The sequence below is a fragment of the Rhinoderma darwinii genome, assembly GCF_050947455.1.
Source record: "Rhinoderma darwinii isolate aRhiDar2 chromosome 5 unlocalized genomic scaffold, aRhiDar2.hap1 SUPER_5_unloc_40, whole genome shotgun sequence".
In the NCBI taxonomy this organism is placed as follows: domain Eukaryota; kingdom Metazoa; phylum Chordata; class Amphibia; order Anura; family Rhinodermatidae; genus Rhinoderma; species Rhinoderma darwinii.
Genome location: NW_027461799.1, coordinates 200,792 through 224,698, shown reverse-complemented (window position 1 = coordinate 224,698; position 23,907 = coordinate 200,792). Strand labels below are relative to the sequence as shown.

The window sequence follows — 23,907 nt, the reverse complement described above, 5'->3', positions numbered from 1 at the left end:
GATTGATTGATTGATTGATGCAGCACAACAGTCAAATAGTGGAGTGGAGTAGGGGAACAGCAAACAGCCAATAAAGCAGCCCGCCCGCTCGCCTGCCCGCCACAATGGACCTACCTGTGTACACTAGATGGATGTGATGGAATGTACTGTCGTCCCTACATTTCAAGAAGAAGTAAGAATTGCAGTTGCAACAAAGCCTTGCTTGCCTACAAAGAGAGCAGCAATTTGGATTTGTTACTATGTTACCTAGAAGAATAACAAACTGTGCAAGGATGGAGGTTGTAGGAGCAAGGAGAAGTTGTCTGTAAAGTTGGTGGATGCCTATTTTCCATTTTGCAGTCCCTTGTCTCCCTCTTGTGGCCTCCTGGAGGCAACTAGCTGTGCAAAAAAAAGACAGCCTGGCGGCCGGCTGTTGCAGTGTTGCCCTCTCAGGCAACACTGAGTGACTGACTGAGCCTCACCGTCTTATATAAAGTTCAGACGGAACTTTGCACGTGTCATAGTGGAGCCCTCAGGATTCCAGAGCCAGCTTTCTGACATCATAATGGGGCCTCAGAGATAAAAGCCTGGGCCCAGGCAGTGTTGGTCAGTGCTGCTCAGCAGGCAGCACTGGACTTGACTGGATTACAGCTGATACAAGGTGTGAAGGAACAAGGGGTGGCTGTGGGCATGCACTTGCTGCCGCTGCCAGTGTTTATCTGCATGGCAGCAGGGCATTTGGGCGTTGCCAGGAAGGCGTTTTTATGTAGATTCCTCCTCTTTCAGCACTGCATTGTGGTGCAAGCAAAAGAAGCAAATCCTGTCTGGCTTCCTCTCCGGCCTTTATTCACCTCCCGTGTAGCTGTGAGTGTGTGAGCCTGCAGGGCCCCATGGAATTGCCTAGAAGTAGGCTGAATCGCTGCAAGGGCTGAACAGCAGTATCGGGCAGGCTCGGGCAACGCGCGGCCCGTTCGGGTTATCGCTTCTCGGCCTTTTGGCTAAGATCAAGTGTAGTATCTGTTCTTATCAGTTTAATATCTGATACGTCCCCTATCTGGGGACCATATATTAAATGGATTTTTAGAACAGGGAGATGGAAATAGAGCTTGCTCTGTCCACTCCACGCATTGACCTGGTATTGCAGTATTTCCAGGACCGGTGCACCCTTTCCTTATGTGTTGACTAAAAGCAGATTCCAAAAGTGTTTTTTGTCTTTGCTATTGTTTCTGTCTTTCTGAAGGGATCTCCCCTTTTAATCCCATTATTTCAACACCTGTTGGACAATGCATGAGTGATAATGAGCTCATTGATTAAATGCAATTAATGAATAGATTGCCACCTCTTGTTGTGTGTCGTCTGTGTTTCTGTGTTTCCGGCATTTCACATTGGAACACCTCATTCACCTTCCTTGTCTTCTCTCCGCCCTCCCTTTTAGGTAAGTTAAAGAGCTGCACCTGAGCCAGCCACTGATTGATTGATTGATTGATTGATTGATTGATTGATTGATTGATTGATTGATGCAGCACAACAGTCAAATAGTGGAGTGGAGTAGGGGAACAGCAAACAGCCAATAAAGCAGCCCGCCCGCTCGCCTGCCCGCCACAATGGACCTACCTGTGTACACTAGATGGATGTGATGGAATGTACAGTCGTCCCTACATTTCAAGAAGAAGTAAGAATTGCAGTTGCAACAAAGCCTTGCTTGCCTACAAAGAGAGCAGCAATTTGGATTTGTTACTATGTTACCTAGAAGAATAACAAACTGTGCAAGGATGGAGGTTGTAGGAGCAAGGAGAAGTTGTCTGTAAAGTTGGTGGATGCCTATTTTACATTTTGCAGTCCCTTGTCTCCCTCTTGTGGCCTCCTGGAGGCAACTAGCTGTGCAAAAAAAAGACAGCCTGGCGGCCGGCTGTTGCAGTGTTGCCCTCTCAGGCAACACTGAGTGACTGACTGAGCCTCACCGTCTTATATAAAGTTCAGACGGAACTTTGCACGTGTCATAGTGGAGCCCTCAGGATTCCAGAGCCAGCTTTCTGACATCATAATGGGGCCTCAGAGATAAAAGCCTGGGCCCAGGCAGTGTTGGTCAGTGCTGCTCAGCAGGCAGCACTGGACTGGACTGGATTACAGCTGATACAAGGTGTGAAGGAACAAGGGGTGGCTGTGGGCATGCACTTGCTGCCGCTGCCAGTGTTTATCTGCATGGCAGCAGGGCATTTGGGCGTTGCCAGGAAGGCGTTTTTATGTAGATTCCTCCTCTTTCAGCACTGCATTGTGGTGCAAGCAAAAGAAGCAAATCCTGTCTGGCTTCCTCTCCGGCCTTTATTCACCTCCCGTGTAGCTGTGAGTGTGTGAGCCTGCAGGGCCCCATGGAATTGCCTAGAAGTAGGCTGAATCGCTGCAAGGGCTGAACAGCAGTATCGGGCAGGCTCGGGCAACGCGCGGCCCGTTCGGGTTATCGCTTCTCGGCCTTTTGGCTAAGATCAAGTGTAGTATCTGTTCTTATCAGTTTAATATCTGATACGTCCCCTATCTGGGGACCATATATTAAATGGATTTTTAGAACAGGGAGATGGAAATAGAGCTTGCTCTGTCCACTCCACGCATTGACCTGGTATTGCAGTATTTCCAGGACCGGTGCACCCTTTCCTTATGTGTTGACTAAAAGCAGATTCCAAAAGTGTTTTTTGTCTTTGCTATTGTTTCTGTCTTTCTGAAGGGATCTCCCCTTTTAATCCCATTATTTCAACACCTGTTGGACAATGCATGAGTGATAATGAGCTCATTGATTAAATGCAATTAATGAATAGATTGCCACCTCTTGTTGTGTGTCGTCTGTGTTTCTGTGTTTCCGGCATTTCACATTGGAACACCTCATTCACCTTCCTTGTCTTCTCTCCGCCCTCCCTTTTAGGTAAGTTAAAGAGCTGCACCTGAGCCAGCCACTGATTGATTGATTGATTGATTGATTGATTGATTGATTGATGCAGCACAACAGTCAAATAGTGGAGTGGAGTAGGGGAACAGCAAACAGCCAATAAAGCAGCCCGCCCGCTCGCCTGCCCGCCACAATGGACCTACCTGTGTACACTAGATGGATGTGATGGAATGTACTGTCGTCCCTACATTTCAAGAAGAAGTAAGAATTGCAGTTGCAACAAAGCCTTGCTTGCCTACAAAGAGAGCAGCAATTTGGATTTGTTACTATGTTACCTAGAAGAATAACAAACTGTGCAAGGATGGAGGTTGTAGGAGCAAGGAGAAGTTGTCTGTAAAGTTGGTGGATGCCTATTTTCCATTTTGCAGTCCCTTGTCTCCCTCTTGTGGCCTCCTGGAGGCAACTAGCTGTGCAAAAAAAAGACAGCCTGGCGGCCGGCTGTTGCAGTGTTGCCCTCTCAGGCAACACTGAGTGACTGACTGAGCCTCACCGTCTTATATAAAGTTCAGACGGAACTTTGCACGTGTCATAGTGGAGCCCTCAGGATTCCAGAGCCAGCTTTCTGACATCATAATGGGGCCTCAGAGATAAAAGCCTGGGCCCAGGCAGTGTTGGTCAGTGCTGCTCAGCAGGCAGCACTGGACTGGACTGGATTACAGCTGATACAAGGTGTGAAGGAACAAGGGGTGGCTGTGGGCATGCACTTGCTGCCGCTGCCAGTGTTTATCTGCATGGCAGCAGGGCATTTGGGCGTTGCCAGGAAGGCGTTTTTATGTAGATTCCTCCTCTTTCAGCACTGCATTGTGGTGCAAGCAAAAGAAGCAAATCCTGTCTGGCTTCCTCTCCGGCCTTTATTCACCTCCCGTGTAGCTGTGAGTGTGTGAGCCTGCAGGGCCCCATGGAATTGCCTAGAAGTAGGCTGAATCGCTGCAAGGGCTGAACAGCAGTATCGGGCAGGCTCGGGCAACGCGCGGCCCGTTCGGGTTATCGCTTCTCGGCCTTTTGGCTAAGATCAAGTGTAGTATCTGTTCTTATCAGTTTAATATCTGATACGTCCCCTATCTGGGGACCATATATTAAATGGATTTTTAGAACAGGGAGATGGAAATAGAGCTTGCTCTGTCCACTCCACGCATTGACCTGGTATTGCAGTATTTCCAGGACCGGTGCACCCTTTCCTTATGTGTTGACTAAAAGCAGATTCCAAAAGTGTTTTTTGTCTTTGCTATTGTTTCTGTCTTTCTAAAGGGATCTCCCCTTTTAATCCCATTATTTCAACACCTGTTGGACAATGCATGAGTGATAATGAGCTCATTGATTAAATGCAATTAATGAATAGATTGCCACCTCTTGTTGTGTGTCGTCTGTGTTTCTGTGTTTCCGGCATTTCACATTGGAACACCTCATTCACCTTCCTTGTCTTCTCTCCGCCCTCCCTTTTAGGTAAGTTAAAGAGCTGCACCTGAGCCAGCCACTGATTGATTGATTGATTGATTGATTGATTGATTGATTGATTGATTGATTGATTGATGCAGCACAACAGTCAAATAGTGGAGTGGAGTAGGGGAACAGCAAACAGCCAATAAAGCAGCCCGCCCGCTCGCCTGCCCGCCACAATGGACCTACCTGTGTACACTAGATGGATGTGATGGAATGTACTGTCGTCCCTACATTTCAAGAAGAAGTAAGAATTGCAGTTGCAACAAAGCCTTGCTTGCCTACAAAGAGAGCAGCAATTTGGATTTGTTACTATGTTACCTAGAAGAATAACAAACTGTGCAAGGATGGAGGTTGTAGGAGCAAGGAGAAGTTGTCTGTAAAGTTGGTGGATGCCTATTTTCCATTTTGCAGTCCCTTGTCTCCCTCTTGTGGCCTCCTGGAGGCAACTAGCTGTGCAAAAAAAAGACAGCCTGGCGGCCGGCTGTTGCAGTGTTGCCCTCTCAGGCAACACTGAGTGACTGACTGAGCCTCACCGTCTTATATAAAGTTCAGACGGAACTTTGCACGTGTCATAGTGGAGCCCTCAGGATTCCAGAGCCAGCTTTCTGACATCATAATGGGGCCTCAGAGATAAAAGCCTGGGCCCAGGCAGTGTTGGTCAGTGCTGCTCAGCAGGCAGCACTGGACTGGACTGGATTACAGCTGATACAAGGTGTGAAGGAACAAGGGGTGGCTGTGGGCATGCACTTGCTGCCGCTGCCAGTGTTTATCTGCATGGCAGCAGGGCATTTGGGCGTTGCCAGGAAGGCGTTTTTATGTAGATTCCTCCTCTTTCAGCACTGCATTGTGGTGCAAGCAAAAGAAGCAAATCCTGTCTGGCTTCCTCTCCGGCCTTTATTCACCTCCCGTGTAGCTGTGAGTGTGTGAGCCTGCAGGGCCCCATGGAATTGCCTAGAAGTAGGCTGAATCGCTGCAAGGGCTGAACAGCAGTATCGGGCAGGCTCGGGCAACGCGCGGCCCGTTCGGGTTATCGCTTCTCGGCCTTTTGGCTAAGATCAAGTGTAGTATCTGTTCTTATCAGTTTAATATCTGATACGTCCCCTATCTGGGGACCATATATTAAATGGATTTTTAGAACAGGGAGATGGAAATAGAGCTTGCTCTGTCCACTCCACGCATTGACCTGGTATTGCAGTATTTCCAGGACCGGTGCACCCTTTCCTTATGTGTTGACTAAAAGCAGATTCCAAAAGTGTTTTTTGTCTTTGCTATTGTTTCTGTCTTTCTGAAGGGATCTCCCCTTTTAATCCCATTATTTCAACACCTGTTGGACAATGCATGAGTGATAATGAGCTCATTGATTAAATGCAATTAATGAATAGATTGCCACCTCTTGTTGTGTGTCGTCTGTGTTTCTGTGTTTCCGGCATTTCACATTGGAACACCTCATTCACCTTCCTTGTCTTCTCTCCGCCCTCCCTTTTAGGTAAGTTAAAGAGCTGCACCTGAGCCAGCCACTGATTGATTGATTGATTGATTGATTGATTGATTGATTGATTGATGCAGCACAACAGTCAAATAGTGGAGTGGAGTAGGGGAACAGCAAACAGCCAATAAAGCAGCCCGCCCGCTCGCCTGCCCGCCACAATGGACCTACCTGTGTACACTAGATGGATGTGATGGAATGTACTGTCGTCCCTACATTTCAAGAAGAAGTAAGAATTGCAGTTGCAACAAAGCCTTGCTTGCCTACAAAGAGAGCAGCAATTTGGATTTGTTACTATGTTACCTAGAAGAATAACAAACTGTGCAAGGATGGAGGTTGTAGGAGCAAGGAGAAGTTGTCTGTAAAGTTGGTGGATGCCTATTTTCCATTTTGCAGTCCCTTGTCTCCCTCTTGTGGCCTCCTGGAGGCAACTAGCTGTGCAAAAAAAAGACAGCCTGGCGGCCGGCTGTTGCAGTGTTGCCCTCTCAGGCAACACTGAGTGACTGACTGAGCCTCACCGTCTTATATAAAGTTCAGACGGAACTTTGCACGTGTCATAGTGGAGCCCTCAGGATTCCAGAGCCAGCTTTCTGACATCATAATGGGGCCTCAGAGATAAAAGCCTGGGCCCAGGCAGTGTTGGTCAGTGCTGCTCAGCAGGCAGCACTGGACTGGACTGGATTACAGCTGATACAAGGTGTGAAGGAACAAGGGGTGGCTGTGGGCATGCACTTGCTGCCGCTGCCAGTGTTTATCTGCATGGCAGCAGGGCATTTGGGCGTTGCCAGGAAGGCGTTTTTATGTAGATTCCTCCTCTTTCAGCACTGCATTGTGGTGCAAGCAAAAGAAGCAAATCCTGTCTGGCTTCCTCTCCGGCCTTTATTCACCTCCCGTGTAGCTGTGAGTGTGTGAGCCTGCAGGGCCCCATGGAATTGCCTAGAAGTAGGCTGAATCGCTGCAAGGGCTGAACAGCAGTATCGGGCAGGCTCGGGCAACGCGCGGCCCGTTCGGGTTATCGCTTCTCGGCCTTTTGGCTAAGATCAAGTGTAGTATCTGTTCTTATCAGTTTAATATCTGATACGTCCCCTATCTGGGGACCATATATTAAATGGATTTTTAGAACAGGGAGATGGAAATAGAGCTTGCTCTGTCCACTCCACGCATTGACCTGGTATTGCAGTATTTCCAGGACCGGTGCACCCTTTCCTTATGTGTTGACTAAAAGCAGATTCCAAAAGTGTTTTTTGTCTTTGCTATTGTTTCTGTCTTTCTAAAGGGATCTCCCCTTTTAATCCCATTATTTCAACACCTGTTGGACAATGCATGAGTGATAATGAGCTCATTGATTAAATGCAATTAATGAATAGATTGCCACCTCTTGTTGTGTGTCGTCTGTGTTTCTGTGTTTCCGGCATTTCACATTGGAACACCTCATTCACCTTCCTTGTCTTCTCTCCGCCCTCCCTTTTAGGTAAGTTAAAGAGCTGCACCTGAGCCAGCCACTGATTGATTGATTGATTGATTGATTGATTGATTGATTGATTGATGCAGCACAACAGTCAAATAGTGGAGTGGAGTAGGGGAACAGCAAACAGCCAATAAAGCAGCCCGCCCGCTCGCCTGCCCGCCACAATGGACCTACCTGTGTACACTAGATGGATGTGATGGAATGTACTGTCGTCCCTACATTTCAAGAAGAAGTAAGAATTGCAGTTGCAACAAAGCCTTGCTTGCCTACAAAGAGAGCAGCAATTTGGATTTGTTACTATGTTACCTAGAAGAATAACAAACTGTGCAAGGATGGAGGTTGTAGGAGCAAGGAGAAGTTGTCTGTAAAGTTGGTGGATGCCTATTTTCCATTTTGCAGTCCCTTGTCTCCCTCTTGTGGCCTCCTGGAGGCAACTAGCTGTGCAAAAAAAAGACAGCCTGGCGGCCGGCTGTTGCAGTGTTGCCCTCTCAGGCAACACTGAGTGACTGACTGAGCCTCACCGTCTTATATAAAGTTCAGACGGAACTTTGCACGTGTCATAGTGGAGCCCTCAGGATTCCAGAGCCAGCTTTCTGACATCATAATGGGGCCTCAGAGATAAAAGCCTGGGCCCAGGCAGTGTTGGTCAGTGCTGCTCAGCAGGCAGCACTGGACTGGACTGGATTACAGCTGATACAAGGTGTGAAGGAACAAGGGGTGGCTGTGGGCATGCACTTGCTGCCGCTGCCAGTGTTTATCTGCATGGCAGCAGGGCATTTGGGCGTTGCCAGGAAGGCGTTTTTATGTAGATTCCTCCTCTTTCAGCACTGCATTGTGGTGCAAGCAAAAGAAGCAAATCCTGTCTGGCTTCCTCTCCGGCCTTTATTCACCTCCCGTGTAGCTGTGAGTGTGTGAGCCTGCAGGGCCCCATGGAATTGCCTAGAAGTAGGCTGAATCGCTGCAAGGGCTGAACAGCAGTATCGGGCAGGCTCGGGCAACGCGCGGCCCGTTCGGGTTATCGCTTCTCGGCCTTTTGGCTAAGATCAAGTGTAGTATCTGTTCTTATCAGTTTAATATCTGATACGTCCCCTATCTGGGGACCATATATTAAATGGATTTTTAGAACAGGGAGATGGAAATAGAGCTTGCTCTGTCCACTCCACGCATTGACCTGGTATTGCAGTATTTCCAGGACCGGTGCACCCTTTCCTTATGTGTTGACTAAAAGCAGATTCCAAAAGTGTTTTTTGTCTTTGCTATTGTTTCTGTCTTTCTGAAGGGATCTCCCCTTTTAATCCCATTATTTCAACACCTGTTGGACAATGCATGAGTGATAATGAGCTCATTGATTAAATGCAATTAATGAATAGATTGCCACCTCTTGTTGTGTGTCGTCTGTGTTTCTGTGTTTCCGGCATTTCACATTGGAACACCTCATTCACCTTCCTTGTCTTCTCTCCGCCCTCCCTTTTAGGTAAGTTAAAGAGCTGCACCTGAGCCAGCCACTGATTGATTGATTGATTGATTGATTGATTGATTGATTGATTGATTGATTGATGCAGCACAACAGTCAAATAGTGGAGTGGAGTAGGGGAACAGCAAACAGCCAATAAAGCAGCCCGCCCGCTCGCCTGCCCGCCACAATGGACCTACCTGTGTACACTAGATGGATGTGATGGAATGTACTGTCGTCCCTACATTTCAAGAAGAAGTAAGAATTGCAGTTGCAACAAAGCCTTGCTTGCCTACAAAGAGAGCAGCAATTTGGATTTGTTACTATGTTACCTAGAAGAATAACAAACTGTGCAAGGATGGAGGTTGTAGGAGCAAGGAGAAGTTGTCTGTAAAGTTGGTGGATGCCTATTTTCCATTTTGCAGTCCCTTGTCTCCCTCTTGTGGCCTCCTGGAGGCAACTAGCTGTGCAAAAAAAAGACAGCCTGGCGGCCGGCTGTTGCAGTGTTGCCCTCTCAGGCAACACTGAGTGACTGACTGAGCCTCACCGTCTTATATAAAGTTCAGACGGAACTTTGCACGTGTCATAGTGGAGCCCTCAGGATTCCAGAGCCAGCTTTCTGACATCATAATGGGGCCTCAGAGATAAAAGCCTGGGCCCAGGCAGTGTTGGTCAGTGCTGCTCAGCAGGCAGCACTGGACTGGACTGGATTACAGCTGATACAAGGTGTGAAGGAACAAGGGGTGGCTGTGGGCATGCACTTGCTGCCGCTGCCAGTGTTTATCTGCATGGCAGCAGGGCATTTGGGCGTTGCCAGGAAGGCGTTTTTATGTAGATTCCTCCTCTTTCAGCACTGCATTGTGGTGCAAGCAAAAGAAGCAAATCCTGTCTGGCTTCCTCTCCGGCCTTTATTCACCTCCCGTGTAGCTGTGAGTGTGTGAGCCTGCAGGGCCCCATGGAATTGCCTAGAAGTAGGCTGAATCGCTGCAAGGGCTGAACAGCAGTATCGGGCAGGCTCGGGCAACGCGCGGCCCGTTCGGGTTATCGCTTCTCGGCCTTTTGGCTAAGATCAAGTGTAGTATCTGTTCTTATCAGTTTAATATCTGATACGTCCCCTATCTGGGGACCATATATTAAATGGATTTTTAGAACAGGGAGATGGAAATAGAGCTTGCTCTGTCCACTCCACGCATTGACCTGGTATTGCAGTATTTCCAGGACCGGTGCACCCTTTCCTTATGTGTTGACTAAAAGCAGATTCCAAAAGTGTTTTTTGTCTTTGCTATTGTTTCTGTCTTTCTGAAGGGATCTCCCCTTTTAATCCCATTATTTCAACACCTGTTGGACAATGCATGAGTGATAATGAGCTCATTGATTAAATGCAATTAATGAATAGATTGCCACCTCTTGTTGTGTGTCGTCTGTGTTTCTGTGTTTCCGGCATTTCACATTGGAACACCTCATTCACCTTCCTTGTCTTCTCTCCGCCCTCCCTTTTAGGTAAGTTAAAGAGCTGCACCTGAGCCAGCCACTGATTGATTGATTGATTGATTGATTGATTGATTGATTGATTGATTGATTGATTGATTGATTGATTGATTGATTGATGCAGCACAACAGTCAAATAGTGGAGTGGAGTAGGGGAACAGCAAACAGCCAATAAAGCAGCCCGCCCGCTCGCCTGCCCGCCACAATGGACCTACCTGTGTACACTAGATGGATGTGATGGAATGTACTGTCGTCCCTACATTTCAAGAAGAAGTAAGAATTGCAGTTGCAACAAAGCCTTGCTTGCCTACAAAGAGAGCAGCAATTTGGATTTGTTACTATGTTACCTAGAAGAATAACAAACTGTGCAAGGATGGAGGTTGTAGGAGCAAGGAGAAGTTGTCTGTAAAGTTGGTGGATGCCTATTTTCCATTTTGCAGTCCCTTGTCTCCCTCTTGTGGCCTCCTGGAGGCAACTAGCTGTGCAAAAAAAAAGACAGCCTGGCGGCCGGCTGTTGCAGTGTTGCCCTCTCAGGCAACACTGAGTGACTGACTGAGCCTCACCGTCTTATATAAAGTTCAGACGGAACTTTGCACGTGTCATAGTGGAGCCCTCAGGATTCCAGAGCCAGCTTTCTGACATCATAATGGGGCCTCAGAGATAAAAGCCTGGGCCCAGGCAGTGTTGGTCAGTGCTGCTCAGCAGGCAGCACTGGACTGGACTGGATTACAGCTGATACAAGGTGTGAAGGAACAAGGGGTGGCTGTGGGCATGCACTTGCTGCCGCTGCCAGTGTTTATCTGCATGGCAGCAGGGCATTTGGGCGTTGCCAGGAAGGCGTTTTTATGTAGATTCCTCCTCTTTCAGCACTGCATTGTGGTGCAAGCAAAAGAAGCAAATCCTGTCTGGCTTCCTCTCCGGCCTTTATTCACCTCCCGTGTAGCTGTGAGTGTGTGAGCCTGCAGGGCCCCATGGAATTGCCTAGAAGTAGGCTGAATCGCTGCAAGGGCTGAACAGCAGTACCGGGCAGGCTCGGGCAACGCGCGGCCCGTTCGGGTTATCGCTTCTCGGCCTTTTGGCTAAGATCAAGTGTAGTATCTGTTCTTATCAGTTTAATATCTGATACGTCCCCTATCTGGGGACCATATATTAAATGGATTTTTAGAACAGGGAGATGGAAATAGAGCTTGCTCTGTCCACTCCACGCATTGACCTGGTATTGCAGTATTTCCAGGACCGGTGCACCCTTTCCTTATGTGTTGACTAAAAGCAGATTCCAAAAGTGTTTTTTGTCTTTGCTATTGTTTCTGTCTTTCTGAAGGGATCTCCCCTTTTAATCCCATTATTTCAACACCTGTTGGACAATGCATGAGTGATAATGAGCTCATTGATTAAATGCAATTAATGAATAGATTGCCACCTCTTGTTGTGTGTCGTCTGTGTTTCTGTGTTTCCGGCATTTCACATTGGAACACCTCATTCACCTTCCTTGTCTTCTCTCCGCCCTCCCTTTTAGGTAAGTTAAAGAGCTGCACCTGAGCCAGCCACTGATTGATTGATTGATTGATTGATTGATTGATTGATTGATTGATTGATTGATGCAGCACAACAGTCAAATAGTGGAGTGGAGTAGGGGAACAGCAAACAGCCAATAAAGCAGCCCGCCCGCTCGCCTGCCCGCCACAATGGACCTACCTGTGTACACTAGATGGATGTGATGGAATGTACTGTCGTCCCTACATTTCAAGAAGAAGTAAGAATTGCAGTTGCAACAAAGCCTTGCTTGCCTACAAAGAGAGCAGCAATTTGGATTTGTTACTATGTTACCTAGAAGAATAACAAACTGTGCAAGGATGGAGGTTGTAGGAGCAAGGAGAAGTTGTCTGTAAAGTTGGTGGATGCCTATTTTCCATTTTGCAGTCCCTTGTCTCCCTCTTGTGGCCTCCTGGAGGCAACTAGCTGTGCAAAAAAAAGACAGCCTGGTGGCCGGCTGTTGCAGTGTTGCCCTCTCAGGCAACACTGAGTGACTGACTGAGCCTCACCGTCTTATATAAAGTTCAGACGGAACTTTGCACGTGTCATAGTGGAGCCCTCAGGATTCCAGAGCCAGCTTTCTGACATCATAATGGGGCCTCAGAGATAAAAGCCTGGGCCCAGGCAGTGTTGGTCAGTGCTGCTCAGCAGGCAGCACTGGACTGGACTGGATTACAGCTGATACAAGGTGTGAAGGAACAAGGGGTGGCTGTGGGCATGCACTTGCTGCCGCTGCCAGTGTTTATCTGCATGGCAGCAGGGCATTTGGGCGTTGCCAGGAAGGCGTTTTTATGTAGATTCCTCCTCTTTCAGCACTGAATTGTGGTGCAAGCAAAAGAAGCAAATCCTGTCTGGCTTCCTCTCCGGCCTTTATTCACCTCCCGTGTAGCTGTGAGTGTGTGAGCCTGCAGGGCCCCATGGAATTGCCTAGAAGTAGGCTGAATCGCTGCAAGGGCTGAACAGCAGTATCGGGCAGGCTCGGGCAACGCGCGGCCCGTTCGGGTTATCGCTTCTCGGCCTTTTGGCTAAGATCAAGTGTAGTATCTGTTCTTATCAGTTTAATATCTGATACGTCCCCTATCTGGGGACCATATATTAAATGGATTTTTAGAACAGGGAGATGGAAATAGAGCTTGCTCTGTCCACTCCACGCATTGACCTGGTATTGCAGTATTTCCAGGACCGGTGCACCCTTTCCTTATGTGTTGACTAAAAGCAGATTCCAAAAGTGTTTTTTGTCTTTGCTATTGTTTCTGTCTTTCTGAAGGGATCTCCCCTTTTAATCCCATTATTTCAACACCTGTTGGACAATGCATGAGTGATAATGAGCTCATTGATTAAATGCAATTAATGAATAGATTGCCACCTCTTGTTGTGTGTCGTCTGTGTTTCTGTGTTTCCGGCATTTCACATTGGAACACCTCATTCACCTTCCTTGTCTTCTCTCCGCCCTCCCTTTTAGGTAAGTTAAAGAGCTGCACCTGAGCCAGCCACTGATTGATTGATTGATTGATTGATTGATTGATTGATTGATTGATTGATTGATGCAGCACAACAGTCAAATAGTGGAGTGGAGTAGGGGAACAGCAAACAGCCAATAAAGCAGCCCGCCCGCTCGCCTGCCCGCCACAATGGACCTACCTGTGTACACTAGATGGATGTGATGGAATGTACTGTCGTCCCTACATTTCAAGAAGAAGTAAGAATTGCAGTTGCAACAAAGCCTTGCTTGCCTACAAAGAGAGCAGCAATTTGGATTTGTTACTATGTTACCTAGAAGAATAACAAACTGTGCAAGGATGGAGGTTGTAGGAGCAAGGAGAAGTTGTCTGTAAAGTTGGTGGATGCCTATTTTCCATTTTGCAGTCCCTTGTCTCCCTCTTGTGGCCTCCTGGAGGCAACTAGCTGTGCAAAAAAAAGACAGCCTGGCGGCCGGCTGTTGCAGTGTTGCCCTCTCAGGCAACACTGAGTGACTGACTGAGCCTCACCGTCTTATATAAAGTTCAGACGGAACTTTGCACGTGTCATAGTGGAGCCCTCAGGATTCCAGAGCCAGCTTTCTGACATCATAATGGGGCCTCAGAGATAAAAGCCTGGGCCCAGGCAGTGTTGGTCAGTGCTGCTCAGCAGGCAGCACTGGACTGGACTGGATTACAGCTGATACAAGGTGTGAAGGAACAAGGGGTGGCTGTGGGCATGCACTTGCTGCCGCTGCCAGTGTTTATCTGCATGGCAGCAGGGCATTTGGGCGTTGCCAGGAAGGCGTTTTTATGTAGATTCCTCCTCTTTCAGCACTGCATTGTGGTGCAAGCAAAAGAAGCAAATCCTGTCTGGCTTCCTCTCCGGCCTTTATTCACCTCCCGTGTAGCTGTGAGTGTGTGAGCCTGCAGGGCCCCATGGAATTGCCTAGAAGTAGGCTGAATCGCTGCAAGGGCTGAACAGCAGTATCGGGCAGGCTCGGGCAACGCGCGGCCCGTTCGGGTTATCGCTTCTCGGCCTTTTGGCTAAGATCAAGTGTAGTATCTGTTCTTATCAGTTTAATATCTGATACGTCCCCTATCTGGGGACCATATATTAAATGGATTTTTAGAACAGGGAGATGGAAATAGAGCTTGCTCTGTCCACTCCACGCATTGACCTGGTATTGCAGTATTTCCAGGACCGGTGCACCCTTTCCTTATGTGTTGACTAAAAGCAGATTCCAAAAGTGTTTTTTGTCTTTGCTATTGTTTCTGTCTTTCTGAAGGGATCTCCCCTTTTAATCCCATTATTTCAACACCTGTTGGACAATGCATGAGTGATAATGAGCTCATTGATTAAATGCAATTAATGAATAGATTGCCACCTCTTGTTGTGTGTCGTCTGTGTTTCTGTGTTTCCGGCATTTCACATTGGAACACCTCATTCACCTTCCTTGTCTTCTCTCCGCCCTCCCTTTTAGGTAAGTTAAAGAGCTGCACCTGAGCCAGCCACTGATTGATTGATTGATTGATTGATTGATTGATTGATTGATTGATTGATTGATTGATTGATTGATTGATTGATGCAGCACAACAGTCAAATAGTGGAGTGGAGTAGGGGAACAGCAAACAGCCAATAAAGCAGCCCGCCCGCTCGCCTGCCCGCCACAATGGACCTACCTGTGTACACTAGATGGATGTGATGGAATGTACTGTCGTCCCTACATTTCAAGAAGAAGTAAGAATTGCAGTTGCAACAAAGCCTTGCTTGCCTACAAAGAGAGCAGCAATTTGGATTTGTTACTATGTTACCTAGAAGAATAACAAACTGTGCAAGGATGGAGGTTGTAGGAGCAAGGAGAAGTTGTCTGTAAAGTTGGTGGATGCCTATTTTCCATTTTGCAGTCCCTTGTCTCCCTCTTGTGGCCTCCTGGAGGCAACTAGCTGTGCAAAAAAAAGACAGCCTGGCGGCCGGCTGTTGCAGTGTTGCCCTCTCAGGCAACACTGAGTGACTGACTGAGCCTCACCGTCTTATATAAAGTTCAGACGGAACTTTGCACGTGTCATAGTGGAGCCCTCAGGATTCCAGAGCCAGCTTTCTGACATCATAATGGGGCCTCAGAGATAAAAGCCTGGGCCCAGGCAGTGTTGGTCAGTGCTGCTCAGCAGGCAGCACTGGACTGGACTGGATTACAGCTGATACAAGGTGTGAAGGAACAAGGGGTGGCTGTGGGCATGCACTTGCTGCCGCTGCCAGTGTTTATCTGCATGGCAGCAGGGCATTTGGGCGTTGCCAGGAAGGCGTTTTTATGTAGATTCCTCCTCTTTCAGCACTGCATTGTGGTGCAAGCAAAAGAAGCAAATCCTGTCTGGCTTCCTCTCCGGCCTTTATTCACCTCCCGTGTAGCTGTGAGTGTGTGAGCCTGCAGGGCCCCATGGAATTGCCTAGAAGTAGGCTGAATCCGCTGCAAGGGCTGAACAGCAGTATCGGGCAGGCTCGGGCAACGCGCGGCCCGTTCGGGTTATCGCTTCTCGGCCTTTTGGCTAAGATCAAGTGTAGTATCTGTTCTTATCAGTTTAATATCTGATACGTCCCCTATCTGGGGACCATATATTAAATGGATTTTTAGAACAGGGAGATGGAAATAGAGCTTGCTCTGTCCACTCCACGCATTGACCTGGTATTGCAGTATTTCCAGGACCGGTGCACCCTTTCCTTATGTGTTGACTAAAAGCAGATTCCAAAAGTGTTTTTTGTCTTTGCTATTGTTTCTGTCTTTCTGAAGGGATCTCCCCTTTTAATCCCATTATTTCAACACCTGTTGGACAATGCATGAGTGATAATGAGCTCATTGATTAAATGCAATTAATGAATAGATTGCCACCTCTTGTTGTGTGTCGTCTGTGTTTCTGTGTTTCCGGCATTTCACATTGGAACACCTCATTCACCTTCCTTGTCTTCTCTCCGCCCTCCCTTTTAGGTAAGTTAAAGAGCTGCACCTGAGCCAGCCACTGATTGATTGATTGATTGATTGATTGATTGATTGATTGATTGATTGATGCAGCACAACAGTCAAATAGTGGAGTGGAGTAGGGGAACAGCAAACAGCCAATAAAGCAGCCCGCCCGCTCGCCTGCCCGCCACAATGGACCTACCTGTGTACACTAGATGGATGTGATGGAATGTACTGTCGTCCCTACATTTCAAGAAGAAGTAAGAATTGCAGTTGCAACAAAGCCTTGCTTGCCTACAAAGAGAGCAGCAATTTGGATTTGTTACTATGTTACCTAGAAGAATAACAAACTGTGCAAGGATGGAGGTTGTAGGAGCAAGGAGAAGTTGTCTGTAAAGTTGGTGGATGCCTATTTTCCATTTTGCAGTCCCTTGTCTCCCTCTTGTGGCCTCCTGGAGGCAACTAGCTGTGCAAAAAAAAGACAGCCTGACGGCCGGCTGTTGCAGTGTTGCCCTCTCAGGCAACACTGAGTGACTGACTGAGCCTCACCGTCTTATATAAAGTTCAGACGGAACTTTGCACGTGTCATAGTGGAGCCCTCAGGATTCCAGAGCCAGCTTTCTGACATCATAATGGGGCCTCAGAGATAAAAGCCTGGGCCCAGGCAGTGTTGGTCAGTGCTGCTCAGCAGGCAGCACTGGACTGGACTGGATTACAGCTGATACAAGGTGTGAAGGAACAAGGGGTGGCTGTGGGCATGCACTTGCTGCCGCTGCCAGTGTTTATCTGCATGGTAGCAGGGCATTTGGGCGTTGCCAGGAAGGCGTTTTTATGTAGATTCCTCCTCTTTCAGCACTGCATTGTGGTGCAAGCAAAAGAAGCAAATCCTGTCTGGCTTCCTCTCCGGCCTTTATTCACCTCCCGTGTAGCTGTGAGTGTGTGAGCCTGCAGGGCCCCATGGAATTGCCTAGAAGTAGGCTGAATCGCTGCAAGGGCTGAACAGCAGTATCGGGCAGGCTCGGGCAACGCGCGGCCCGTTCGGGTTATCGCTTCTCGGCCTTTTGGCTAAGATCAAGTGTAGTATCTGTTCTTATCAGTTTAATATCTGATACGTCCCCTATCTGGGGACCATATATTAAATGGATTTTTAGAACAGGGAGATGGAAATAGAGCTTGCTCTGTCCACTCCACGCATTGACCTGGTATTGCAGTATTTCCAGGACCGGTGCACCCTTTCCTTATGTGTTGACTAAAAGCAGATTCCAAAAGTGTTTTTTGTCTTTGCTATTGTTTCTGTCTTTCTGAAGGGATCTCCCCTTTTAATCCCATTATTTCAACACCTGTTGGACAATGCATGAGTGATAATGAGCTCATTGATTAAATGCAATTAATGAATAGATTGCCACCTCTTGTTGTGTGTCGTCTGTGTTTCTGTGTTTCCGGCATTTCACATTGGAACACCTCATTCACCTTCCTTGTCTTCTCTCCGCCCTCCCTTTTAGGTAAGTTAAAGAGCTGCACCTGAGCCAGCCACTGATTGATTGATTGATTGATTGATTGATTGATGCAGCACAACAGTCAAATAGTGGAGTGGAGTAGGGGAACAGCAAACAGCCAATAAAGCAGCCCGCCCGCTCGCCTGCCCGCCACAATGGACCTACCTGTGTACACTAGATGGATGTGATGGAATGTACTGTCGTCCCTACATTTCAAGAAGAAGTAAGAATTGCAGTTGCAACAAAGCCTTGCTTGCCTACAAAGAGAGCAGCAATTTGGATTTGTTACTATGTTACCTAGAAGAATAACAAACTGTGCAAGGATGGAGGTTGTAGGAGCAAGGAGAAGTTGTCTGTAAAGTTGGTGGATGCCTATTTTCCATTTTGCAGTCCCTTGTCTCCCTCTTGTGGCCTCCTGGAGGCAACTAGCTGTGCAAAAAAAAGACAGCCTGGCGGCCGGCTGTTGCAGTGTTGCCCTCTCAGGCAACACTGAGTGACTGACTGAGCCTCACCGTCTTATATAAAGTTCAGACGGAACTTTGCACGTGTCATAGTGGAGCCCTCAGGATTCCAGAGCCAGCTTTCTGACATCATAATGGGGCCTCAGAGATAAAAGCCTGGGCCCAGGCAGTGTTGGTCAGTGCTGCTCAGCAGGCAGCACTGGACTGGATTACAGCTGATACAAGGTGTGAAGGAACAAGGGGTGGCTGTGGGCATGCACTTGCTGCCGCTGCCAGTGTTTATCTGCATGGCAGCAGGGCATTTGGGCGTTGCCAGGAAGGCGTTTTTATGTAGATTCCTCCTCTTTCAGCACTGCATTGTGGTGCAAGCAAAAGAAGCAAATCCTGTCTGGCTTCCTCTCCGGCCTTTATTCACCTCCCGTGTAGCTGTGAGTGTGTGAGCCTGCAGGGCCCCATGGAATTGCCTAGAAGTAGGCTGAATCGCTGCAAGGGCTGAACAGCAGTATCGGGCAGGCTCGGGCAACGCGCGGCCCGTTCGGGTTATCGCTTCTCGGCCTTTTGGCTAAGATCAAGTGTAGTATCTGTTCTTATCAGTTTAATATCTGATACGTCCCCTATCTGGGGACCATATATTAAATGGATTTTTAGAACAGGGAGATGGAAATAGAGCTTGCTCTGTCCACTCCACGCATTGACCTGGTATTGCAGTATTTCCAGGACCGGTGCACCCTTTCCTTATGTGTTGACTAAAAGCAGATTCCAAAAGTGTTTTTTGTCTTTGCTATTGTTTCTGTCTTTCTGAAGGGATCTCCCCTTTTAATCCCATTATTTCAACACCTGTTGGACAATGCATGAGTGATAATGAGCTCATTGATTAAATGCAATTAATGAATAGATTGCCACCTCTTGTTGTGTGTCGTCTGTGTTTCTGTGTTTCCGGCATTTCACATTGGAACACCTCATTCACCTTCCTTGTCTTCTCTCCGCCCTCCCTTTTAGGTAAGTTAAAGAGCTGCACCTGAGCCAGCCACTGATTGATTGATTGATTGATTGATTGATTGATTGATTGATTGATTGATTGATTGATTGATTGATGCAGCACAACAGTCAAATAGTGGAGTGGAGTAGGGGAACAGCAAACAGCCAATAAAGCAGCCCGCCCGCTCGCCTGCCCGCCACAATGGACCTACCTGTGTACACTAGATGGATGTGATGGAATGTACTGTCGTCCCTACATTTCAAGAAGAAGTAAGAATTGCAGTTGCAACAAAGCCTTGCTTGCCTACAAAGAGAGCAGCAATATGGATTTGTTACTATGTTACCTAGAAGAATAACAAACTGTGCAAGGATGGAGGTTGTAGGAGCAAGGAGAAGTTGTCTGTAAAGTTGGTGGATGCCTATTTTCCATTTTGCAGTCCCTTGTCTCCCTCTTGTGGCCTCCTGGAGGCAACTAGCTGTGCAAAAAAAAGACAGCCTGGCGGCCGGCTGTTGCAGTGTTGCCCTCTCAGGCAACACTGAGTGACTGACTGAGCCTCACCGTCTTATATAAAGTTCAGACGGAACTTTGCACGTGTCATAGTGGAGCCCTCAGGATTCCAGAGCCAGCTTTCTGACATCATAATGGGGCCTCAGAGATAAAAGCCTGGGCCCAGGCAGTGTTGGTCAGTGCTGCTCAGCAGGCAGCACTGGACTGGACTGGATTACAGCTGATACAAGGTGTGAAGGAACAAGGGGTGGCTGTGGGCATGCACTTGCTGCCGCTGCCAGTGTTTATCTGCATGGCAGCAGGGCATTTGGGCGTTGCCAGGAAGGCGTTTTTATGTAGATTCCTCCTCTTTCAGCACTGCATTGTGGTGCAAGCAAAAGAAGCAAATCCTGTCTGGCTTCCTCTCCGGCCTTTATTCACCTCCCGTGTAGCTGTGAGTGTGTGAGCCTGCAGGGCCCCATGGAATTGCCTAGAAGTAGGCTGAATCGCTGCAAGGGCTGAACAGCAGTATCGGGCAGGCTCGGGCAACGCGCGGCCCGTTCGGGTTATCGCTTCTCGGCCTTTTGGCTAAGATCAAGTGTAGTATCTGTTCTTATCAGTTTAATATCTGATACGTCCCCTATCTGGGGACCATATATTAAATGGATTTTTAGAACAGGGAGATGGAAATAGAGCTTGCTCTGTCCACTCCACGCATTGACCTGGTATTGCAGTATTTCCAGGACCGGTGCACCCTTTCCTTATGTGTTGACTAAAAGCAGATTCCAAAAGTGTTTTTTGTCTTTGCTATTGTTTCTGTCTTTCTGAAGGGATCTCCCCTTTTAATCCCATTATTTCAACACCTGTTGGACAATGCATGAGTGATAATGAGCTCATTGATTAAATGCAATTAATGAATAGATTGCCACCTCTTGTTGTGTGTCGTCTGTGTTTCTGTGTTTCCGGCATTTCACATTGGAACACCTCATTCACCTTCCTTGTCTTCTCTCCGCCCTCCCTTTTAGGTAAGTTAAAGAGCTGCACCTGAGCCAGCCACTGATTGATTGATTGATTGATTGATTGATTGATTGATTGATTGATTGATTGATTGATTGATGCAGCACAACAGTCAAATAGTGGAGTGGAGTAGGGGAACAGCAAACAGCCAATAAAGCAGCCCGCCCGCTCGCCTGCCCGCCACAATGGACCTACCTGTGTACACTAGATGGATGTGATGGAATGTACTGTCGTCCCTACATTTCAAGAAGAAGTAAGAATTGCAGTTGCAACAAAGCCTTGCTTGCCTACAAAGAGAGCAGCAATTTGGATTTGTTACTATGTTACCTAGAAGAATAACAAACTGTGCAAGGATGGAGGTTGTAGGAGCAAGGAGAAGTTGTCTGTAAAGTTGGTGGATGCCTATTTTCCATTTTGCAGTCCCTTGTCTCCCTCTTGTGGCCTCCTGGAGGCAACTAGCTGTGCAAAAAAAAGACAGCCTGGCGGCCGGCTGTTGCAGTGTTGCCCTCTCAGGCAACACTGAGTGACTGACTGAGCCTCACCGTCTTATATAAAGTTCAGACGGAACTTTGCACGTGTCATAGTGGAGCCCTCAGGATTCCAGAGCCAGCTTTCTGACATCATAATGGGGCCTCAGAGATAAAAGCCTGGGCCCAGGCAGTGTTGGTCAGTGCTGCTCAGCAGGCAGCACTGGACTGGACTGGATTACAGCTGATACAAGGTGTGAAGGAACAAGGGGTGGCTGTGGGCATGCACTTGCTGCCGCTGCCAGTGTTTATCTGCATGGCAGCAGGGCATTTGGGCGTTGCCAGGAAGGCGTTTTTATGTAGATTCCTCCTCTTTCAGCACTGCATTGTGGTGCAAGCAAAAGAAGCAAATCCTGTCTGGCTTCCTCTCCGGCCTTTATTCACCTCCCGTGTAGCTGTGAGTGTGTGAGCCTGCAGGGCCCCATGGAATTGCCTAGAAGTAGGCTGAATCGCTGCAAGGGCTGAACAGCAGTATCGGGCAGGCTCGGGCAACGCGCGGCCCGTTCGGGTTATCGCTTCTCGGCCTTTTGGCTAAGATCAAGTGTAGTATCTGTTCTTATCAGTTTAATATCTGATACGTCCCCTATCTGGGGACCATATATTAAATGGATTTTTAGAACAGGGAGATGGAAATAGAGCTTGCTCTGTCCACTCCACGCATTGACCTGGTATTGCAGTATTTCCAGGACCGGTGCACCCTTTCCTTATGTGTTGACTAAAAGCAGATTCCAAAAGTGTTTTTTGTCTTTGCTATTGTTTCTGTCTTTCTGAAGGGATCTCCCCTTTTAATCCCATTATTTCAACACCTGTTGGACAATGCATGAGTGATAATGAGCTCATTGATTAAATGCAATTAGATTGCCACCTCTTGTTGTGTGTCGTCTGTGTTTCTGTGTTTCCGGCATTTCACATTGGAACACCTCATTCACCTTCCTTGTCTTCTCTCCGCCCTCCCTTTTAGGTAAGTTAAAGAGCTGCACCTGAGCCAGCCACTGATTGATTGATTGATTGATTGATTGATTGATTGATTGATTGATTGATTGATTGATTGATGCAGCACAACAGTCAAATAGTGGAGTGGAGTAGGGGAACAGCAAACAGCCAATAAAGCAGCCCGCCCGCTCGCCTGCCCGCCACAATGGACCTACCTGTGTACACTAGATGGATGTGATGGAATGTACTGTCGTCCCTACATTTCAAGAAGAAGTAAGAATTGCAGTTGCAACAAAGCCTTGCTTGCCTACAAAGAGAGCAGCAATTTGGATTTGTTACTATGTTACCTAGAAGAATAACAAACTGTGCAAGGATGGAGGTTGTAGGAGCAAGGAGAAGTTGTCTGTAAAGTTGGTGGATGCCTATTTTCCATTTTGCAGTCCCTTGTCTCCCTCTTGTGGCCTCCTGGAGGCAACTAGCTGTGCAAAAAAAAGACAGCCTGGCGGCCGGCTGTTGCAGTGTTGCCCTCTCAGGCAACACTGAGTGACTGACTGAGCCTCACCGTCTTATATAAAGTTCAGACGGAACTTTGCACGTGTCATAGTGGAGCCCTCAGGATTCCAGAGCCAGCTTTCTGACATCATAATGGGGCCTCAGAGATAAAAGCCTGGGCCCAGGCAGTGTTGGTCAGTGCTGCTCAGCAGGCAGCACTGGACTGGACTGGATTACAGCTGATACAAGGTGTGAAGGAACAAGGGGTGGCTGTGGGCATGCACTTGCTGCCGCTGCCAGTGTTTATCTGCATGGCAGCAGGGCATTTGGGCGTTGCCAGGAAGGCGTTTTTATGTAGATTCCTCCTCTTTCAGCACTGCATTGTGGTGCAAGCAAAAGAAGCAAATCCTGTCTGGCTTCCTCTCCGGCCTTTATTCACCTCCCGTGTAGCTGTGAGTGTGTGAGCCTGCAGGGCCCCATGGAATTGCCTAGAAGTAGGCTGAATCGCTGCAAGGGCTGAACAGCAGTATCGGGCAGGCTCGGGCAACGCGCGGCCCGTTCGGGTTATCGCTTCTCGGCCTTTTGGCTAAGATCAAGTGTAGTATCTGTTCTTATCAGTTTAATATCTGATACGTCCCCTATCTGGGGACCATATATTAAATGGATTTTTAGAACAGGGAGATGGAAATAGAGCTTGCTCTGTCCACTCCACGCATTGACCTGGTATTGCAGTATTTCCAGGACCGGTGCACCCTTTCCTTATGTGTTGACTAAAAGCAGATTCCAAAAGTGTTTTTTGTCTTTGCTATTGTTTCTGTCTTTCTGAAGGGATCTCCCCTTTTAATCCCATTATTTCAACACCTGTTGGACAATGCATGAGTGATAATGAGCTCATTGATTAAATGCAATTAATGAATAGATTGCCACCTCTTGTTGTGTGTCGTCTGTGTTTCTGTGTTTCCGGCATTTCACATTGGAACACCTCATTCACCTTCCTTGTCTTCTCTCCGCCCTCCCTTTTAGGTAAGTTAAAGAGCTGCACCTGAGCCAGCCACTGATGATTGATTGATTGATTGATTGATTGATTGATTGATTGATTGATTGATTGATTGATTGATGCAGCACAACAGTCAAATAGTGGAGTGGAGTAGGGGAACAGCAAACAGCCAATAAAGCAGCCCGCCCGCTCGCCTGCCCGCCACAATGGACCTACCTGTGTACACTAGATGGATGTGATGGAATGTACTGTCGTCCCTACATTTCAAGAAGAAGTAAGAATTGCAGTTGCAACAAAGCCTTGCTTGCCTACAAAGAGAG

General features: G+C 47.7%; 16 non-coding genes across 16 annotated transcripts; all 16 read left to right on the top strand.

Annotated features, from left to right (window-relative positions):
* The first annotated feature begins 957 nt into the window (after nt 1–957).
* On the top strand, nt 958–1,148 carry LOC142692807 (U2 spliceosomal RNA). Its single transcript, XR_012861212.1, has one exon. It is a non-coding gene; the product is annotated as a U2 spliceosomal RNA (small nuclear RNA).
* A 1,288-nt stretch (nt 1,149–2,436) lies between these two features.
* LOC142692805 (U2 spliceosomal RNA) lies at nt 2,437–2,627 on the top strand. The gene has a single exon (XR_012861211.1). It is a non-coding gene; the product is annotated as a U2 spliceosomal RNA (small nuclear RNA).
* A 1,276-nt stretch (nt 2,628–3,903) lies between these two features.
* On the top strand, nt 3,904–4,094 carry LOC142692804 (U2 spliceosomal RNA). Its single transcript, XR_012861210.1, has one exon. It is a non-coding gene; the product is annotated as a U2 spliceosomal RNA (small nuclear RNA).
* Nucleotides 4,095–5,386: 1,292 nt separating this feature from the next.
* LOC142692803 (U2 spliceosomal RNA) lies at nt 5,387–5,577 on the top strand. The gene has a single exon (XR_012861209.1). It is a non-coding gene; the product is annotated as a U2 spliceosomal RNA (small nuclear RNA).
* A 1,280-nt stretch (nt 5,578–6,857) lies between these two features.
* Nucleotides 6,858–7,048, top strand: LOC142692802 (U2 spliceosomal RNA). The gene has a single exon (XR_012861208.1). It is a non-coding gene; the product is annotated as a U2 spliceosomal RNA (small nuclear RNA).
* Nucleotides 7,049–8,328: 1,280 nt separating this feature from the next.
* On the top strand, nt 8,329–8,519 carry LOC142692801 (U2 spliceosomal RNA). The gene has a single exon (XR_012861207.1). It is a non-coding gene; the product is annotated as a U2 spliceosomal RNA (small nuclear RNA).
* Nucleotides 8,520–9,807: 1,288 nt separating this feature from the next.
* Nucleotides 9,808–9,998, top strand: LOC142692800 (U2 spliceosomal RNA). Its single transcript, XR_012861206.1, has one exon. It is a non-coding gene; the product is annotated as a U2 spliceosomal RNA (small nuclear RNA).
* Nucleotides 9,999–11,311: 1,313 nt separating this feature from the next.
* On the top strand, nt 11,312–11,502 carry LOC142692799 (U2 spliceosomal RNA). The gene has a single exon (XR_012861205.1). It is a non-coding gene; the product is annotated as a U2 spliceosomal RNA (small nuclear RNA).
* Nucleotides 11,503–12,790: 1,288 nt separating this feature from the next.
* On the top strand, nt 12,791–12,981 carry LOC142692797 (U2 spliceosomal RNA). The gene has a single exon (XR_012861203.1). It is a non-coding gene; the product is annotated as a U2 spliceosomal RNA (small nuclear RNA).
* A 1,288-nt stretch (nt 12,982–14,269) lies between these two features.
* On the top strand, nt 14,270–14,460 carry LOC142692796 (U2 spliceosomal RNA). Its single transcript, XR_012861202.1, has one exon. It is a non-coding gene; the product is annotated as a U2 spliceosomal RNA (small nuclear RNA).
* Nucleotides 14,461–15,769: 1,309 nt separating this feature from the next.
* LOC142692794 (U2 spliceosomal RNA) lies at nt 15,770–15,960 on the top strand. The gene has a single exon (XR_012861201.1). It is a non-coding gene; the product is annotated as a U2 spliceosomal RNA (small nuclear RNA).
* Nucleotides 15,961–17,244: 1,284 nt separating this feature from the next.
* LOC142692793 (U2 spliceosomal RNA) lies at nt 17,245–17,435 on the top strand. The gene has a single exon (XR_012861200.1). It is a non-coding gene; the product is annotated as a U2 spliceosomal RNA (small nuclear RNA).
* A 1,263-nt stretch (nt 17,436–18,698) lies between these two features.
* On the top strand, nt 18,699–18,889 carry LOC142692792 (U2 spliceosomal RNA). The gene has a single exon (XR_012861199.1). It is a non-coding gene; the product is annotated as a U2 spliceosomal RNA (small nuclear RNA).
* A 1,300-nt stretch (nt 18,890–20,189) lies between these two features.
* LOC142692791 (U2 spliceosomal RNA) lies at nt 20,190–20,380 on the top strand. Its single transcript, XR_012861198.1, has one exon. It is a non-coding gene; the product is annotated as a U2 spliceosomal RNA (small nuclear RNA).
* A 1,296-nt stretch (nt 20,381–21,676) lies between these two features.
* LOC142692790 (U2 spliceosomal RNA) lies at nt 21,677–21,867 on the top strand. The gene has a single exon (XR_012861197.1). It is a non-coding gene; the product is annotated as a U2 spliceosomal RNA (small nuclear RNA).
* A 1,289-nt stretch (nt 21,868–23,156) lies between these two features.
* On the top strand, nt 23,157–23,347 carry LOC142692789 (U2 spliceosomal RNA). Its single transcript, XR_012861196.1, has one exon. It is a non-coding gene; the product is annotated as a U2 spliceosomal RNA (small nuclear RNA).
* The last annotated feature ends 560 nt before the right edge of the window (nt 23,348–23,907 follow it).